The sequence below is a fragment of the Martes martes genome, assembly GCF_963455335.1.
Source record: "Martes martes genome assembly, chromosome: 3".
NCBI lineage: Eukaryota > Metazoa > Chordata > Mammalia > Carnivora > Mustelidae > Martes > Martes martes.
This window is the reverse complement of record NC_137890.1, coordinates 89,070,623-89,091,637: the sequence shown is the minus strand read 5'-3', so window position 1 is coordinate 89,091,637 and position 21,015 is coordinate 89,070,623. Positions and strand designations below refer to the sequence as shown.

Genomic DNA, 21,015 nt, shown 5'->3' with positions numbered 1-21,015 from the left:
CAGTGTAACGATTAAGCAATTCTATACATAGCTCAGTGCTCATCACAATAAGTGTACTTAAAAAAATGTTTATTTATTTGAGAGAGAGAGAGAGAGAGAGAGAGACAAGAGCACAAGTGGGGTTATGGGCAGAGGGAGAGAAACTCAAGCAGATTCCCCACTGAACACAGAGCTCTATGGACCCCGAGATCTCAGGACCCTGAGATCATGACCTGAGCTGAAATCAAGAATCCAGTGCTTATTACTGACTGAGCCACCCAGTTATCCTATGATTAGCTTATTCTTGATCTTTCATTTTCTTTAAGCTTTCTTTCACAAGCTTTAATCTTGTGAAGAATATATAGCTGAATTTTATACTTCTTCCAATCTGACCATCTTTGGGTTATAAATTGACAAATGTAAGCCTCTCTATATTTTGGGGTTGCTTGTATGGTTGGATTTATCTTTGCTTTATTATTTTCTATTCTTTCAACTTTTTAGGCATTTTGAGCAAGAATTCATTTAACACTGGAAATAAGTTGCTTGCAAAATTGTGGAACCCCATCCAGTATTGGTAGATTCTTGTTGCAGTCTTTTGGAATGACTCTTCAGCCGTTCTGAAGGGATTTATGGGGGCTATTAGCTCTGAGACCATCACTGATGAGAATCTAGAGTCCAGAAGCCACTGAGGCCCCATTCCTATAGTACTGCTCCCCAGAAGGCAGGAAAAGTTCTCTGAAAAGTGATGGCAGGAGACACTTCATGTTACTATGATTTTCCTTGCCGGTAGAAACAACCGAAAAGGCATAAAAATGACTCCTGTCTCACTGTACCCTTCCAGATCCATTATTTCATTTCCAGAACATTATGCATGTCCAGAAACCCAGCTGCAGTCAAGTCCAGAAAATGTCAATTTTAGCTTCCAAAACAGCAGTTGAATGAGCCAGTCACCACTGACTAACCTCTAGATCAAATTTAGTGTGTTTATTTTCTGATTTTCACCCCTCCTATTAATAATAATTGTTTTATGTAGACACCATTATTGTTATGGTTGCATTTATTTATTTATTTATTTATTTATGAGTCAGGGTGGGGAGGGCAGGGGGGAGAGGGAAAGAGAGAATTCCAAGTAGACTCCACGCTGAGCTCAGACACCAACACAGGGCTCAATCTCACAACTCCAATATCATGACCCAGGCAGAAATAAAGGGTTGGACATTTAAGGACTGAGCCACCCAGGTACCCTGACACTATTATTTGATTTACCAATACAGTCACTAATTTACTGGTTCTTATTCCTTCATATGCTTCATAACTTTCTACTTTCTACAGCATTTCATTTCCTTCTTTCTGAAGTAAATCCTTATGAGTTTCTGTTTCGTTAAGTGTCCCTTCTTCTGATAAAGGACTTTATTTCACCTTTATTAATGGAAGTTAATTTTGCTATATGTACAATTCAATAATAAAAGAAAATTTTCCCTCTGATACTGAGAAAATTATTCAGGTACATGATGGAGCTAGCTCACACTCACACATAAAAACCTGTTATACTCATCTGTGCCCAATTCTGCATTCCCTGATGTTGAGGGACCAGTTTTAAACCCTCAGCAGCACATCACTCTAGTCTTCTGTCTTTTGCTATTACTGCTGAAAAGTTGGCTGTCAGTCTGTCCTGCCTTTGAAAGTGCTCTGACCACCCCCACCCCCAACACCCACAAGCTACATTTAAGGTCCTCTTTTTTATTTAGGTGTTTTGCAGTTTTGTAGTCTTTGACTGATAGTATATTTCTTTTAAAGTATCTTATTTGATGTTTGTGTTTCCTATCTGTATCTATTTATTAGATCTTATGATTCTATGTATCTATATCAAATGTACTATTCAAATGTATCCATGTATTAATTCTCAAAAATACTCAGCATGTCAAATCAGGCTTCTTTCTTATTCTCTCTATTCAATTATTTTAGACCCACACTAGGTAAATTTTACATTTTCTAATTTTGTCTCCATGTTTCTTACTGTACTTTTATAATAAGTATCATTGTCATTATTATTATTATTATTTTTATTTATTTATTTTTTGTCTCTCTTGCTTTCTGGGGAATGTATTGTTTTTCCCATCTTCAAATTCACTAATTCTCTCTTTAGCTCTCCCTAATATCTCATTTAATCCAGTCAATGAGACATTTTTCATTGATTATCATTTTATTTCTAAAAGTTTTTTTTTTGGTCTTTTTCAAACATATCTGTTTATTTAGTCTGTTGTTCTCACTCATTTTTGTGTTTCATTAATTTTATGTTAATTTTATTCTTTAATTATTCTTTAATTATTATGTTAATAGCTATTGAACATTTTACCTCTGACAATCCTGATATCTGAAATCTGTAGAAGTCTAAATCTGTAATTTTTGGTTTTCTACTCCTTGCCTATGGTCCCTTGTTCTCATGTGTGAAAACTGAATTTGTTGAAATTAATTTGTAGGAACATTGATGATCAAAAATTGGGAAGCTTTCCTTCTCCAGGCAAAATTTGCATTTAATTTTGCCAGATACCAGGAGGTGCTGCCAATTTAGGACTATTTCAAGTTCTCACTTTGGTTTGTTCTTGTTTTTGTTTTTGTGTTTTCTGAAAAGAGAGTGAGTATAAGCTTGAGCTGCAGGCCTGACTGAGAACAAACCTATGACTGAAGTTTTAGCAGAAATTTTGTTACTATTAATATCATAACGTGTCATCTGATTACTTTTGTTACTTTTTTTTTTTTTTAACAATTCAAAGCTGCATCAGAAATGGACAGGTTTTATGTTTATTCCATTTGCTGTTAGGTGATATTATTTTCTAGTCTACTTTTCACTATAGCTTCACGTGTGAGTCTCGGGTTCAACATCTTCATTTGGCAAGAGGATCAAGGCTTGGATTTCTGTTCTTCCACAAAGTGGTACAAATATTTCCCCATGATACAACCTTAATACTGGTTTATGGTTCACTACCTTGATTCTGTCTTCCCATCCCTCCAAAACTTATAACTCTTTGTTCTTGAAGTTCAGTGAGACAGTAAAATTATGTTTATTGATTTTAATGAAGCAGAATTACATTTTACAATATCTAGTCTATTATATGTTCTATACTACATAAATATATATATAGATTCCTCTCATCCTTACTTCAGCCAAATCAGAAGAATCTTGGGAGGAAAGGTAATTAGGGCTACAGGACCACAAAACTTAGTTGTTTTTCATAGCACCTTTTTTTTTTTTTTAAAGATTTTATTTATTTGACAGAAAGAGACACAGGGAGAAAGGGGAACACAAGCAGGCGTAGTGGGAGAGGGAGAAGCAGGCTTCCCACTGAGCAGGGAGCCTGATGCAGGGCTTGATCCCAGGACCCCGGTTTCATGACCTGAGCTAAAGGCAGTTGCTCAATGACTAAGCCACCCAGGCGTCCCTTTCATAGCACCTTCTTTGTGCAATGGAAGCTTTAGAAACATCCACTTATTTAAACAGTGTCCCTCCACTATTAGTCTTGTCACCATATAGGATGTTCTCTTGGTCTTCCCATCTTTTAAATTAAACTCATAATATGTAAGACTGAAAAGGTAAAATTTTAATTAAAGCTACTAAATCACTGAGGGATACCTTGTCATTTTGTTTTGGATACTTTGTGAGGAAAGATTGGAAAGGACTTGGTTAAGGTTGAGGAATGCTCAGTAAAATCTCTTCCTTATGCTCACATTTGGAGACTCCCAACTGCTGGCCTCTCTCCCCATCCCAACTGCTGTTACAAAGAGGAACCTCAATTAACCTCACTGCTTCTGGTCTATGAGAGGTCTGTAGGTGGAGGAGAAGAAGGTGATATGAATATCAGCTTCATTATTAAGAAGGGATGCTGATCCTGGGAACTTGTTGGGATTAAGCCTTATGCATTAGAAAGAAAAAAGATGGTACAGAAATAGGTAAGTGGCAATGATGGCAAATGAAACCCTACTCCACAATTTTAGTGAGCCCACAAATCTGTTGGATATCTTCAACTCTAAAACAATGATGTGCAAGCATTTTTCATCGTAGATACCATACCCAGGGCAAACAAGTGCAATAAATCTATTGCCTCAGTTTTCTTCAGTATCACTAATAGCATTCCATAATGATACAAGAACAGGTTGTTTTTGTTTTGTTTTTCATTTCATATATATAATGACGAGTAAAACAGTTTCTTTCCTGAGAATTCCTGTGATGCAGGGACTAGTCCATGAAAATAACATACAATCATTGACATTAAAAACTACATTGCAGGGGGGAGGAGTCAAGATGGCAGAGAAGTAGCAGGCTGAGACTACATCAGGTAGCAGGAGATCACCTAGATAGCTTATCAAACCATTGCAAACACCTACAAATCCAAGAGGAGATCGAATAGAAGAAGAACAGCAATTCTAGAAACAGAAAATCGACCACTTTCTGAAAGGTAGGACCAGTGGAGAAGTGAATCCAAAGCGAGGGAACATAGACCACGGGGGGAGGGGCCAGCTCCTGGCAAGCAGTGGAACAATGGAGCACAAAATCAGGACTTTTAAAAGTCTGTTCCACGGAGGGACATCACTCCGGAGGCTAAACCAGGGTGAAGCCCGCGCGGGGTCAGCGTGGCCCCAGATCCCGCAGGGTCACAGAAGGATCGGGGGTGTCCGAGTGTCGCAGAGCTCGCAGGTATTAGAGTGGGGAAGCCAGCTACAGGGACAGAGCCGAGGAGTGAGGTCTCAGCTCAGGGTTACCTTGAACCGGTCGCAGGCTGGGTGAGCTCGGAGCACGGCCAGAGGCCAGGGAGACGGGAGGGATTGGGCTCTTTTCTCTGAGGGCGCATTGAGGAGTGGGGTCCTGAGCTCTCGGCTCCTCTGGGCCAGAGACAGGGAGGCCGCCATTTTCATTCCAGTCCTCCGGAACTCTACAGAAAGCGTTCAGGTCTATGAGAGGTCTTTAGCGAACTCCCGAAAGCGAACCCGAGCAGATTACTTAGCCTGGCCCCTGGTAAGGGTGGTGCTATTCTGCCTCGAGCAAAGACACTTGAGAATCACTACAACAGGCCCCTCCCCCAGAAGATCAACAAGAAATCCAGCCAAGACCAAGTTCACCTACCAAGGACAGCAGCAGAATACCAGAGGAGGAGAAAGCAGAGCACGGAACTCATGGCTTTCTCCCCATGATTCTTTAGTCTTAAGGTTAATTTAATTTTTTATTTTATTTTATTTTATTTTCTTCTGCTAATTTTTTTAACTTTTACCCTTTTCTTTTTTAACGTTTTTAAACTAGTTTATCTAATATATATATATATATTTTTTCTTTTTTATATTTTTTCTTTATTTGTTTTCTTTTTAAAAAAATTTTTTTTTCTGAATTCTTTTTATCCCCTTTCTCTCCCCCACGATTTGGGGTCTCTTCTGATTTGGTTAAAGTGCATTTTCCTGGGGTCTTTGCCACACTTTCATTATTTTATTTGCTCCTTCATATACTCTTATCTGGACAAAATGACAAGGTGGAAAAACTCACCACATAAAAAAGAACAAGAGACAGTACCGAAGGCTAGGGACCTAATCAATACAGACATGGGAAATATGTCAGATCTAGAGTTCAGAATGACAATTCTCAAGGTTCTAGCCGGGCTCGAAAAAAGCATGGAAGATATTAGAGAAACCCTTGCTGGAGAGATAAAAGCCCTTTCTGGAGAAATAAAAGAACTAAAATCTAACCAAGTTGAAATAAAAAAAGCTATTAATGAGGTGCAATAAAAAATGGAAGCTCTCACTGCCAGGATAAATGAGGCAGAAGAAAGAATTAGTGATATAGAAGACCAAATGACAGAGAATAAAAAAGCTGAGCAAAAGAGGGACAAACAGCTACTGGAACACGAGGGGAGAATTTGAGAGGTAAGTGACACCATAAGACGAAACAACATTAGAATAATTGGGATTCCAGAAGAAGAAGAAAGAGAGAGGGGAGCAGAAGGTATATTGGGGAGAATTATTGTGGAGAATTTCCCTAATATGACAAAGGGAACAAGCCTCAAAATCCAGGATATGCAGAAAACCTCCTCAAAATCAAAAAGAACAGGTCCACACCCCGTCACCTAATAGTAAAATTTACAAGTCTTAGCGACAAAGAGAAAATCCTGAAAGCAGCCCGGGAAAGAAGTCTGTAACATACAATGGTAAAAATATTAGATTGGCAGTGGACTTATCCACAGAGACCTGGCAGGCCAGAAAGAACTGGCATGATATATTCAGAGCACTAAATGAGAAAAACATGCAGCCAAGAATACTATATCCAGCTAGGCTATCATTGAAAATAGAAAGGGAGATAAAAAGCTTCCAGGACAAACAAAAACTGAAAGAATTTGCAAACACCAAACCAGCTCTACAGGAAATATTGAAAGGGGTCCTCTAAGCAAAGAGAGACCCAAAAAGTAGTAGATCAGAAAGAAACAGAGACAATATACAGTAACAGTCACCTTACAGGCAATACAATGGCATTAAATTCATATCTCTCAATAGTTACCCTGAATGTTAATGGGCTAAATGCCCCAATCAAAAGACAGGGTATCAAAATGGATTAAAAAAAAATCAATATGCTGCCTACAAGAAACTCATTTTAGACCCGAACACACCTCCAGATTTAAAGTGAGGGGGTGGAAAACCATTTACCATGCTAATGGACATCAGAAGAAAGCTGGGGTGGCAATCCTTATATCAGACCAATTAGATTTCAAGCCAAAGACTATAATAAGAGATGAGGAAGGACACTCTATCATACTCAAAGGGTCTGTCCAACAAGAAGATCTAACAATTTTAAATATCTATGCCCCTAATGTGGGATCAGCCAACTATATAAACCAATTAATAACAAAATCAAAGAAACACATCAACAATAATACAATAATAGTAGGGGATTTTAACACTCCCCTCACTGAAATGGACAGATCATCCAAGCAAAAGATCAACAAGGAAATAAAGGCCTTAAATGACACACTGGACCAGATGGACATCACAGATATCTTCAGAACATTTCATCCCAAAGCAACAGAATACACATTCTTCTCTAGTGCACATGGAACATTCTCCAGAATAGATCACATCCTAGGTCATAAATCAGGTCTCAACTGGTATCAAAAGATTGGGATCATTCCCTGCATATTTTCAGACCACAATGCTCTGAAGCTAGAACTCAATCACAAGAGGAAATTTGGAAAGAACCCAAATACATGGAGACTAAACAGCATCCTTCTAAAGAATGAATGGGTCAACCAGGAAATTAAAGAACAATTGAAAAAATTCATGGAAACAAATGATAATGAAAACACAACGGTTCAAAATCTGTGGGACACAGCAAAGGCCGTCCTGAGAGGAAAACATATAGTGGTACAAGCCTTTCTTAAGAAACAAGAAAGGTCTCAAATACACAACCTAACCCTACACCTAAAGGAGCTGGAGAAAGAACAAGAAAGAAAGCCCAAACCCAGAAGGAGAAGAGAAATCATAAAGATCAGAGCAGAAATCAATGAAATAGAAACCAAAAAAACAATACAACAAATCAACGAAACTAGGAGCTGGTTCTTTGAAAGAATTAATAAGATTGATAACCCCCTGGCCAGACTTATCAAAAAGAAAAGAGAAAGGACCCAAATAAATAAAATCATGAATGGAAGAGGAGAGATCACAACCAACACCAAAGAAATACAAACAATTATAAGAACATACTATGAGCAACTCTATGCCAACAAATTTGACAAGTCTTGAAGAAATGGATGCATTCCTAGAGACATATAAACTACCACAACTGAACCAGGAAGAAACAGAAAACCCGAACAGACCCATAACCAGTAAGGAGATTGAAACAGTCTTCAAAATTCTCCAAACAAACAAAAGTCCAGAGCCAGACGGCTTCCCATGGGAATTCTACCAAACATTTAAAGAAGAATTCCTATTCTCCTGAAACTGTTTCAAAAAATAGAAATGGAAGGAAAACTTCCAAACTCATTTTATGAGTCCAGCATCACCTTGATCCCCAAACCAGACAAGGATCCCATCATAAAAGAGAATTACAGACCAATATCCTTAATGAACACAGACGCAAAAATTCTCACCAAAATACTAGCCAATATGATTCAACAGTACATTAAAAAGATTATTCACCACGACCAAGTGGGATTTATTCCAGGGCTGCAAGGTTGGTTCAACATCCGCAAATCAATCAATGTGATACAGCACATTAATAAAAGAAAGAACAAGAACCATATGATACTCTCAATATATGCTGAAAAAGCATTTGACAGAGTACAGCATCCCTTCCTGATCAAAACTCTTCAAAGTGTAGGGATAGAGGGCACATACCTCAATATTATCAAAGCCATCTATGAAAAACCCACTGCAAATATCATTCTTAATGGAGAAAAACTGAAAGCTTTTCCGCTAAGGTCAGGAACACGGCAGGGATGTCCATTATCACCACTGCTATTCAACATAGTACTAGAAGTTCTAGCCTCAGCAATCAGACAACAAAAAGAAATTATGGCATCCAAATCGGCAAAGAAGAAGTCAAACTATCACTCTTCGCAGATGATATGATACTATATGTGGAAAACCCAAAAGACTCCACTCCAAAACTGCTAGAACTTATACAGGAATTTAGTAAAGTGTCAGGATACAAAATCAATGCACTGAAATCAGTTGCATTTCTCTACACCAACAACAAGACAGAAGAAAGAGAAATTATGGAGTCGATCCCATTTACAATTGCACCCAAAACTTTAAAATACCTAGGAATAAACCTAACCAAAGAGGCTAAGAATCAATACTCAGAAAACTATAAAGTACTCATGAAAGAAATTGAGGAAGACACAAAGCAGTAGAAAAACATTCCATGCTCCTGGATTAGAAGAACAAATATTGTGAAAATGTCTATGCTATCTAAAGCAATCTACACATATAATGCAATCCTTATCAAAATCCCACCCATTTTTTTCAAAGAAATGGAACAAATAATCTTAAAATTTATATGGAACCAGAAAGGACCTCGAATAGCCAAAGGAATATTGAAAAAGAAAGCCAAAGTTGGTGGCACCACAATTCTGAACTTCAAGCTCTATTACAAAACTGTCATCCTCAAGACAGCATGGTACTGGCACAAAAACAGACACATAGATCAATGGAACAGAATAGAGAGCCCAGAAATAGACCCTCAACTCTATGGTCAACTAATCTTCAACAAAGCAGGAAAGAATGTCCAATGGAAAAAAGACAGCCTCTTCAATAAATGGTGTTGGGAAAATTGGACAGCCACATGCAGAAAAATGAAATTGGACCATTTCCTTATACCACACATGAAAATAGACTCAAAATGGATGAAGGACCTCAATGTGAGAAAGGAATCCATCAAAATCCTTGAGGAGAACACAGGCAGCTACCTCTTCGACCTCAGCCGCAGCAACGTCTTCCTAGGAACATTGCCAAAGGCAAGGGAAGCAAGGGCAAAAATGAACTATTGGGATTTCATCAAGATCAAAAGCTTTTGCACAGCAAAGGAAACAGTGAACAAAACCAAAAGACAACAGACAGAATGGGAGAAGATATTTGCAAACGACATATCAGTTAAAGGGCTAGTGTCCAAAAATCTATAAAGAACTTAGCAAACTCAACACCCAAAGAACAAATAATCCAATCAAGAAATGGGCAGAGGACATGAACAGACATTTCTGCAAAGAAGACATCCAGATGGCCAACAGACACATGAAAAAGTGTTCCACATCACTCGGCATCAGGGAAATACAAATCAAAACCATGAGGAGATATCACCTCACACCAGTCAGAATGGCTAAAATTAACAAGTCAGGAAATGACAGATGCTGGCGAGGATGCAGAGAAATAGGAACCCTCCTACACTCTTGGTGGGAATGCAAGCTGGTGCAACCACTCTGGAAAACAGCATGGAGGTTCCTCAAAAAGTTGAAAATAGAACTACCCTATGACCCAGCAATTGCACTACTGGGTATTTACCCTAAAGACACAAACGTAGTGATCCGAAGGAGCACGTGCACCCGAATGTTTATAGCAGCAATGTCTACAATAGCCAAACTATGGAAAGAACCTAGATGTCCATCAACAGATGAATGGATAAAGGAGAAGTGGTATATATACACAATGGAATACTATGCAGCCATCATAAGAAATGAAATCTTGCCATTTGTGATGATGTGGATGGAACTAGAGGGTATTATGCTCAGTGAAATAAGTCAGTCAGAGAAAGACAACTATATCATATGATCTCCCTGCTATGAGGAAGTGGAGATGCAACATGGGGGGCTAGGGGGGTAGGAGAAGAATAAATGAAACAAGATGGGATCGGGAAGGAGACAAACCATAAGTGACTCTTAATCTCACAAAACAAACTGAGGATTGCTGGGGGGTGGGGTGGGTCGGGAGAGGGGCGTGGGGTTATGGACATTGTGGAGGATAGGTGCTATGGTGAATGCTGTGAAGTGTGTAAACCTGGCGATTCACAGACCTGTACCCTTGGGGATAAAAATACATTATACGTTTATAAAAAAATTTAAAAATTAAAAAAAAAAACATAAAAAAAACTACATTGCAGATGCTTACCTCTGGTAAATTAATGGGATATTTCTAGGTTCCTTCCTTGGTTTACTGACACTGTTTGACTTTTAGGGGAGTGTTTATTGTTTGTTTGTTTTTTGTTTTTTGTTGTTATCATTGTTTGGTTTTTGTGTGTTTGTTTTTTTGCTTGGTTCTATTGCATCAGTGGATTTTCAGAGAAATTAAAAAGAAAAAAAATAGAGATTGTGTATTTAGGCAAGCCATCCTTTTGGACAAGATCATCTGTTTCTGGTTAATAACAGTTCTTTAGAAAACATAGAAATGCATTCTTTAGATTCAAATAGTGTGACTTATCTGTGTGTTCCTTAGTACCCATCTGATTTGGCCTGGGCAAGAGAGCATGGACATTAGACAGATTTAAGAATTCAAAAATCTTTAAACTTCTAAAAGAAACTGCCTATTTTGGTTTTCGTTTTGTTTTAATGTATTTTTTTCTGGCCCTGGCTTTCCCTAATTTACTGTGCCAGATATATCATTTAATTTGTCTGTAACATTAAAAAAAAAACACAACTATTTTCGGTAACTAATAATTAAGGAATTATTGTTGTTGCTATTATTATTATTATTATTATTAACTTCCTAGAGGAGCCTTCTGAGCTGTATTACAGATTTAGGAAGTAGCTACATTTTAAAAATATGGAAACATGTTAAATTTTAAGTAGAAATAAATCATAGCACTGCCTTTATACCATAGCCACCAGATACTGAATAAACACTACCATGAGACTTGTACTTAGGGCATGCTTATAGGATTGTCTGTTTATGGAGCTAACATTGACTAATTCCCTGCCTACTTGCCAATTTGAAAGGCCAAAGCTCACACCTGGCAGAGGCATTACTCTTGTGCTCTGATGGCTGTTTGCCCACATAGCTTCAAAGTTCAGTTGGTCCTAAGAAGCCATACGGAAATTGAAAGAATTCCTTCTCAACCTGCATAAAACCCAGCTAATCTGGAAATTGCAAAGCTAGCCGTGAGCACTTGCAGATGATTTTTGGTCTATTAAAATGAAGTGAGGTTTGACTGTGTCTATAGAGCAGGGTTCTTGAATTCTTCCAAATCCCTCAGTTTTGAACTTCAAGCCTACTGTGTCTTCAGCAACATCAGAACATTGTTGAATGAATGCCCTGATTATTGTTATGTTAAATTATTTCCAGACTATCTTATAGAAGGTTAGTTATGGTTGCCATTTTTAGAAAGTGCAGCAGAATTTGTGCATATAAATGAAAGGTGGGTACTTCGAAGTACTCATTTTGAAACATGGCATATACCCTCATTTCTTTTTGATTTTGTACAGAGTTGGATTCCCCTTATGATTCAAACCTGGTAGAGTTGATATACACTGAGAAGTAAAGTTAAAAAGTGGAAGATGCTCAGCTTTTCAGGGACAAGGTGACACATGTTTGGTTCTCTGTGCTGTAATTGCTGTCATGTGACCATGGGGAAGTTGTCCAATCTATAGTTCCTCACCAGTAAAATGAAGATGAGGTGCTTGATTCATTTAACTCATAGAGCTGTGTAAAGATTACATGAAACACTATATACAAAGCATTTGGTATTTAAAACACAACAAATAAATGTTAGTTTACTCAGTTTAAGATTGTAGGAACATAGAGAACTGATGTTTTGCTCTAAGACTTGAAAGGCAGCTGTAAAGGTAGCTTCCAAGAAGGGAGAGAGATGTGCTCTAAATGGCAGTTCTGAACCATTGTAGGTCGAAGACATAAGGGTGACTTGCCGTCAGAGCTGTTTCATGGGTGTATCAAGCTAACACCAACTAAAACAGTGGTGAAGGTAGAGAATATAATAGTGAAATGGTGAAAATGGTAGGTTCAGGGTGTAAGCTTTGTTTCAGGCACAAATGTGACTATGATTTAATCTTTGTTAATCTCTCTGTTTCTTGCTCTACTTTTAACTCTGCTTACTTTTCTGTGCGGCTTCATTCTCAGGCAGAATTTCAAGATTAACAAAGGTGGAATCAGCAACTCCAAGCTTAAATACTACCATTTCTGCTTCCCAGATAGAAAGAAAGCCTTGGATCTCTAAAATTTTCAAAGTCCTGGATTGACTCTTAAAGGGCCAATATGTGTCAGGTGACAATGTCAGATGATTACAATGTCAAAGTTATTGGAATACACTGAATGACCATTCCTGAATTCATTCAAAGCACCCAGCTATGGCCCTAGGGGGTAAAAGGGTCAGCTCAGCATTAACCACATGTGCTAAGAACAGGAAAGCTGAAGTGCTCTTCCAAGAAAGTGAGATGAATTGTGACTAGGGGAAATCAACAATAATCCAATAATGTCACTGCTTTTTCTCAGCTGCCATCTTCTTCTTCATATTCTCCTTCCTGTTCTTCTTCTTCTTCCTCCTCTCTTCCTCCTCCTCCTCCTCCTTCTCCTCCTCCCATTATTATTATTATGAGAGACACAGAGAGAGAGTTCTCAAGAAGGGGTAAGGGGCAGAGGGAGAAAGAGAAAATCTCAAGCAGACTCCACAAGATTGAGGTGGGACTGAATTATCCTGAGATTACTACCTGAGCTGAAATCAAGAGTCAGATGCCTAACTGACTGAGCCACCCAGGTGCTCCCATATTCTGCTTCTGTTAAACAGGAGTTACAGAGGACAGACTAGAAGTTGTGCATAATTTTGGGACTGCATTATGCTTGTGGGCATCAACAGCCCAAATATGTCACAATAGATAAAATAGAAGTTGAGAGATGTTCTTTTAAGAAATGTATGTTACCTTCCTTGGGACAAGTTTATAGCTTTCTGAGAGACTCCACTGAGAAAGTTTTCCCTTTGAAAAAAGTACTCATTTCATAGGTTTCTTAAAAAATCTTATTTAGTTTCTGTTCATTCCCAGTCCTTTAGTAAATAAAAAGATTGCCAAACCGGAACCTTTCTGATTTCTGATAATGCGTGTAATTGTCTCATACTATGTCCAGAGATTTCTTTTGTGATACTGTTTCTCTGGGTAATAAGATATTTCAGATTCATTAATCTAATCTGATCTCATGAAGTGAATCGTGTGTTTTCAAGCATCCCAAAATATCAGATTGCAGTAATCATGCCAATTTCTTAAATACACAAACCTTATCCTTTGTATTTTGAAGACAGCCAACACTGAATTGTAATTTGGTTATACAGGATTTGCTATGGTTTCTTAAAAACAAAAAACAAAAACAAAACAAAACAATAACAACAACAAACTGCCTTTGTTCCCCATAGAGAATTTCAATAGATGATTTAGTTTCACCTCATGCAGAAGGAATGTGTGTTATCTTCTGATTTAAAATACAATTTTATTTTGTGTTTGAAATGAATCACTTCATGATAGGAGCCTAGAACTACTCCCTGCTTTGTGCTGCTCTGCAGAATTCTTCTTTGTAAAAGCAAAAGCACATTTTAAACAGCATGCCCCTTGGTTACTCATTCAATCTACTCTCTTGCTTGCTCTATCTAAACTAGTGGGTAACAACTGAATGAAGGAAAGGTATCTAAGTTATGATGTTTCCAAATGTAGACTATCCTCAGCTGTGAGGAGATGTTTTAATCTTTTCGAGAAAGGGATGGCCCTTCCAAGGAAGTGTCAAACTTGGCAGATCTTTGCCTGGCTCTGTTAGCAAAGGATATTTGCTGTGGTCTACTAGAAGTGCCATGGTGTGACTGTTACTGATAGAAGTTCAATCGATTTTTATCATATTCAGGAGTCCTTAAGAGAAAAAAAGAAAGTGTACGTTGTCTGGAATATCTGTCATTCTTTAAAAACCAAACTATGACAGGACTGATCGAGAGTGTGGAATCCAGACTCACAGGGGATGACTTTATTTTATTTATTTTTTATTATTATGTTAGTCACCATACAGTACATCATTAGCTTTTAAACATGAAGTCTACCACTTGTTAAGTCTGTGATATTGGGCAAGTCACTTAACCTCTGTGACTTAGTCTCCTCACCTATAAAATAGCCATATAATAGCACTGACCTTCCTGAGATGTTGTGAGAAAAAAAAAATGAGTTAATATAAGAACTTAGATCTAACACAGAGCAGTGTATTATTAAATAATAATAGTACAAATAATTCTCAGTTATTCTTATACTTTTAATATCAGTATGCTATAAATATTATACAAGTATTATTAGTATTTGATTAGTGAAGAAAATCTAGTACTTACCATAGCCTGAAAGAGATACTCCAAAACCTTGAAAAACTTTAATATTCCCAAGCTCACCTTGATGATTTCCTTTGAAAGTGGAATAATTTTAAAGTAAGAAGCATCTTTAGAACAGGAACAATTTGTTTGCTCATTTGATTGTTTGGGGTATCTAGGTGGCCTAGTAAACTGCATGGCCCATTATAATTCTCAATAGATTTTCCATGATAAAACCCTGCCTCTAACTGATGCTTGGCAAATAATCAATTCATAATTTCTGATGAATACATCTTAAGAGAGTTAAACCAGGTCACACCTACCTGATATTCTTTACATGTATGTTCTCAGTTGCTCCTCATGGATTTTAACCATGTGAGAGTTGGTGGATCAACTAAGCTTAAAACATAGGATCCAATGGGATTTTTAGAAATGTCAGCCACCACCTCCATCCCTCTCTCATTACAATATGGAGGAATCATGGAGTTCCCAAGACAGGACCTGAGTCTTATGTATGGCTACTATACTTGCTATTATATCAGGAAGCACATATTGAGCGCCCCTTTGCATTTCTTGAAGAAAAAACAATGGATAATGTGTAAATATTAGAGTTATAGGAATTCAAAGGTCATGCTTCTACACATTAATGGGCTCAAGGCCCTACAGTTCAATTCACTATAGCTTGATCTTTGGTGAGGATCTCCAGAGTCCCCGTACACTGTGTTTGTCCTTACAATGGTACCTGGCAGTGGGGTAGAAAATTAATGGGCTTGGTATCAGACAGTGTGGGGGTTAAATCCTATAATAGTCACCTACTAGCTATGTCCCTACTCTAAACTTCTCTTCTTTGGGCCTGGCATCCTCATCTGTAAAGTAGTGGTAATACTTGCTATATTGACTGGTGATGAAGATAAGAGGTAATGTGTGTAAAATGTCTGGCACACTGTGGTATTTGAAAACAGCAGCTATTGTTAATAAGATCATACAGCCATCCTGCCTATTGATTTTCTTCAGCTGGTATCCATTTTCCTTGCCAATGGCCCTGCTATTGATTTGTTTACCCTTGGCCTGGGAGATCTGGGACAATGTTACAAATGTCAGCGTTGACAAGGTAATGAAGTGAAGGGGTTCCTAGCTGAGTAATAAACTCTACAGCAGCCCTTCTGTTACCTTCCCTCAGCTCAGTGGGAACGGAAGCACTGACCTGGTCTGAAACTGAAAGGGACAGTGGAACAAACACACATTAGAATTTTAGATGTTTTCCCATGGAGTGGAGAGAAAATCCAGGTACGAAGAGGGTCATGTGACCACTGGTTACTCATTTAGTCTACCAGGGTTTTATTTTTGGAAGATGCCCTTAATAATAATAAAGTGAGTATTAAAACAGATTAAGAAGTCATGAAGTTCATTTCCACTTATGAGTAAATATGGAGTATCCACTTCTAGGAGACATTTGATCTGAATCCCTGCATCTTTTCTATTTCACTTCCACAGGGATTTTCCCAAGTGATCAGTGTCAGGACTTGACACCTGTAGCTAATATGCTAATGTTCTCTACCTTTAGCTTGAGAAAAAATCAGGTTGCCTGCTTTCCAATGAGAAGGATAAATAAGTAAATCTTTCTACTTAGAAAATTTCTGGCTTAAGATGATCTCTTAAAATGAATCACAATTTTTTCTAATCTACCAAAGACTTGGATATGTGATTTAGCTTCCCAATCTTTTTCCTTGCTTTTTACAAAATACTTCTATAGAATATAAGCTTTGAATAGTCCATTCCACTCTTAAAAGATTAATGTTATATAAATGTTTGGAATTAGGAAGATTACACCCAAGCATTCTTTGTGGGTAATTAATTCAATGCAGCTTTTGAGTACCTAATATGTACAAGACAAGATTTTAAATGAAACTAAGAATATTTTAAAGAGATATAGCTTTGGGATGATTGCTCCCAAGATGATAAAACACAAATCTATGCAGGTTCCCTTATGTAATGATTATGATATGAGTAATTTTACTAAGTGTTTCTAGGATTCTTGAGAGAGAGAAACCATTTCTAGCCAAGATGATTCAGAGTAGTGTCATGGAAGGGATCACCCTGGCCCTAGTCTTGAAGCACAGAGATGGTCTCAGTAGATGGAGTGCATTTTTGGGAAGGAGTGGGGTAAGCCAAATAAGACAGTCAGAAGGCAAAGATAGAGTGCTAGCAAGAATAAATAGGCCATCTTCAGATGTTCTTCTTTGTGCCGGGGCGTAGAGAGCAAAAAGGCAAACAGGAAGGTCCAGGTGGGATCATATTACAGAGGACCTCCTGTGTTCTGCCAAGATGTTCTGACTTCATTATGTAAATGGCAGAAACCACTGAGGAGGACTCTCATGGTCAGAGCTGCTGGTGTAACTCTCTTTTATGGGTAACAGGTAGGATGGAGAAGAGAGAGACTGGTGTGGAGGTTATGCTAATATCTGTCCTTTGAGTAGGAAAGGACAAGAGCCTGGACCAGAGGATAGCAATAAGACTTGGGAACAGGTGCAGGGGAAGCTTTTGAAGTAGAAATTGGAATATCTGGGTAATTCACTGGGTAGGTGGATAGAAGTATAAGGTGGACTGGAAAGGAGCACAAGAGAATGGGAACCGGGTTGTTGTGTTGGTCAGTCATTGCAGACGGAAATCAGTTTTGGTCTGGCCTGAGCTCGTGTTTGCTAACTTGAGGCAAACTTACGGTGGATTATAAAGCTGACACATTACATACTATCTTTAAGCCAGCACTCCAGGCCTGATCAACTGCTTCTGGATTTGTGAAATTTCTATCGTCAAGGACAGGGCAAAGGGGCACAGACCAGACTGTACTAGGAAAGTCCTCCTTGGACCCTTCCCAGTGTGTCAATTTCTGTATTAGTCCACTTCCACACGGGACACCATGAGTTAGCTTACCATTCCTTGGCTTATATTTCTTATCTGTGTAGGTAGCTGTTTCCCTGGGGAAGACTGTGGTCTTTGAATGCAGGGACTTTTTGTTAACTATATTCTTATCACTCCCATGTCATAGCACTTGCCTTTGTGCTGTGACTGTTCTCCATATGCATTTTATAATACAGTTCTCCTGACTAGTGTATTACAGATAGAGTGCCTGTTGTCCGTGCAGGAGGAAAATGCCTGTGTTCATATTTCTGATTTTATAATCCAGTGCTAGGGTGAACAGCCATTCTGGTCTGTGGGAGACTGGGGAATGTCTAGGGACAAGGAATTCTCAGTGCTAAAACGGAAACAATCCTGGACAACCCTGGGCAATTAGTTACTCCATGCCATGCCTAGCTGAGGGATTCTGAATAGTTTGGAGGAACTAGACTCAGGGCTTTGGATGTCAGCTGAGCAATCAGGTCTCCTGTTAGTTACAGTCACAGCAGAGCCCAGCAGTTACTAACCCTGCTGGCTGACCCTAGTGAGGCTGGAGAGGGAGTGAGAACAAACCAGCCAGCTTACTGAGTAGCCCCTCCCAAGCCCCTGCTGTGGTGCTGATCACGGCAGCTATGTGTGCAGAGACACTGAAGAAGAGTGTTAGGTTGTTTCTGCCCTTACAAATCCAGTAGGCTCAATGGAGACGTGAAAGTGCATGCAAGCAGTAATCTCACAACAATTAATCTCTAACTCATGGAAATTGGATCCTAAGGGCATTAAGAGCCCAAAGAAAGGAAGAATCAAAACCAAACCATCCATAGCTAAGATACTGCTCACCTACTGATTCTGGATGGGGGACGTCAAGCCTTTGTGAATCTATCATTTCTCGCTATGCTGAGCAGTGGGGTCTTTCCATTGGAGGAAACTTGTAGACATATAGGTATCAAATGTGCATAGCATGACATGCTCTCCATCTCTGAGCAGGAGAGCTCACATTTGCATCTTCCATTCCAGCAAGGACACACATTATCTAGCAAGTGGTGGCCTTGGTTATTGGCAGAATGGTTCTCCTGAGATCTGAGTGAAATTTTGTATACTTGGGAAGCTTAACTCTTATGGATTAATATGGAGTTTCAAAATGGGGTTATCTTATCACTCTGAGTATATTGGGGTGTGTGCGTGTGTGTGTGTCCCTCCATTCTGATTATTTCTGCATAGTTACTTTGTCCCAAGTTTTTTTTTTCCCCCCTCTGTTATGTCATTTGATCTCCCCCATTCTCATTAGAGGATTTTCTCAGAGCTTTAATGATCCCAGGCTTTTTGCCTGTATTTAAGAATGGGTTGGTGAGCATGTGTTCAATGGGAGCTATACTGAAGGATATGGCTGGGCCTTTAATTAGAAAAACTCTAATTGCATCTTCAGGCCATTCTTTTGGGATAGCCATATTTCCCAGGAAAGACCTTTCCAGTCCCCTGCTTGGAAGGAGGGAGGTTTTGAAAGTCATGATGGGAAGAACACTGGTGGGGCACATTATCTGCTAGGGAAAAGTTCTTGTATTTCCTTTGTTTTCTGTGGTCTGAGTTGTGGGCATTTCCCTCACCTACCTGTCATAATCCCACAGTATCATAGCACTTACTTATTCATTTCTCCAAGAAATATGGGCAGTTGAAGTTCTAAAGTGCACTATTTGGAGCTATTTTCTCTTTCTCTAGGATTTCTCTCTTTGTGAGGTGATCACTGCAGAGTTGGCTGTAACAGAACAAAAGGTTTTTGGATGCCAAATATTCCAAATTTAGAACCTACTCATGTAAGTCAGGGCTCAGCCAGTGAGAAGCCTCATTGTGGGTGATACTATGTTTGAACCTGCAAAGAGCAGGTTCACATGATCATGGAAGCTGGGCATGAGCTCTGAAGTTCTCAGGGTGGGCTCCTGGGAAGTGCAGGCTGGCACTCACAGGCATTGGCTGTGCACAGTGGGATTTCTACTTCAGCAAAGCTTAGAGAGCCACTTTGCTATTAAGTCTTTGCAACCCATTGAATCAGACTCACACAGATTATCTAAGATAACCAGTCAACTGATTATGGATTTCATTCACAGCTACAAGATGCTTTCTTGGCAACAGTCGAATTGGTGTTTGAATAACAGTAGACTATTGGCTGGCCAAGGAAACATATCAATAGACCATTGTTGCACTTTCTCTTTATTTGTGTGTGTGTGTTTTTTTAATCAAAGTAAAATTATCCTAACATAAAATTACAATTTTAAAGTATGCAATTCAGTAATATTTATTACATTCACAATGCTATTACATTATTTATATACAGTTCCCAAACATCAACATAAAGGGGACCCTGAACCGATTAGCAATCACTCCTCATTTTCCCTTCTTCCCTGCTCAAGGCAAGCACTAACTGCTTTCTGTATCTATTGATTTACCTATACAGGATGTTTCCTATAATAGAATCATACAGTTTGTGACTTTTGGTGTCTCATTTTGGTTTTGTTTTTATTTTTTCACTTAGCATAGTTTTTGAGGCTCAGCAACATTGTAGCATGAATCAGTACTTTATTCCTTTTATGATTAAATAGTATTCCATTGTATGGATATACCCAATGTTTTGTTGTCCATTTATCTGCTTCTGGATATTTCGTATGTTTTTACCTTTTGGCTGCTGTAAATAGTGAGGCTGTGAACATGTATTTATATGTATTTATTTGAATGCCAGTTTTCAGTTTTCTTAGGTAGACCTCTAGGAGTAGAATAGTTGTCTTTGGAAAGCCATCATACCCAAGGTTTAGCCAACCAGGAAATTTAGGAAATCCTGTCTTGTAACGTGGTTCCCCATCCCTTCCTGTCAATCCATAAAGATCTTTAAAGAGGACTCCTGCTTATTCTTCTGAAGACCCTACCTGTCTGCATCCTGGAGGAGGCAAATGTACTCCATCTTATCCTCCTAAGCCTCAAATATCAAATAATTAGACTAAGAACATGTATCTTTCCTTGGGCTCTGTCCCTGGAGCCTTTGGAATTCTATGAGTTGTATCTAAGTGATTAGCAATTGCAGTTTGCTTTTCAACATGTCCGTAACATCAAAAAGCCCTGACTTCAAATTTTCAACATTTTTCCTTGGATGGGTCACAAACACATACTTTCAGTGGTCATAAGAACTCTTTCTATCCAGTGCTTCCATAGGCATTGCGGTGTGGTTTTAATCTTATTTATTTATTTAATTTTTAATTTTTACCTTATTATTAATTTATTTATTTGTTTGTTTTATTTTTATTTTTATTTTATTTTTTAGGGAAAGAGAAAACAAGAGAAGCTCAAGAAGTCTCCAT

General features: G+C 38.5%; 1 protein-coding gene across 1 annotated transcript in view; it reads left to right on the top strand.

The window, feature by feature from the left end:
• CNTNAP5 (contactin associated protein family member 5) overlaps positions 1–21,015 on the top strand; it is an 811,336-nt gene that overhangs the window by 767,287 nt on the left and 23,034 nt on the right. The gene's annotated exons all lie outside the window — the stretch shown is intronic.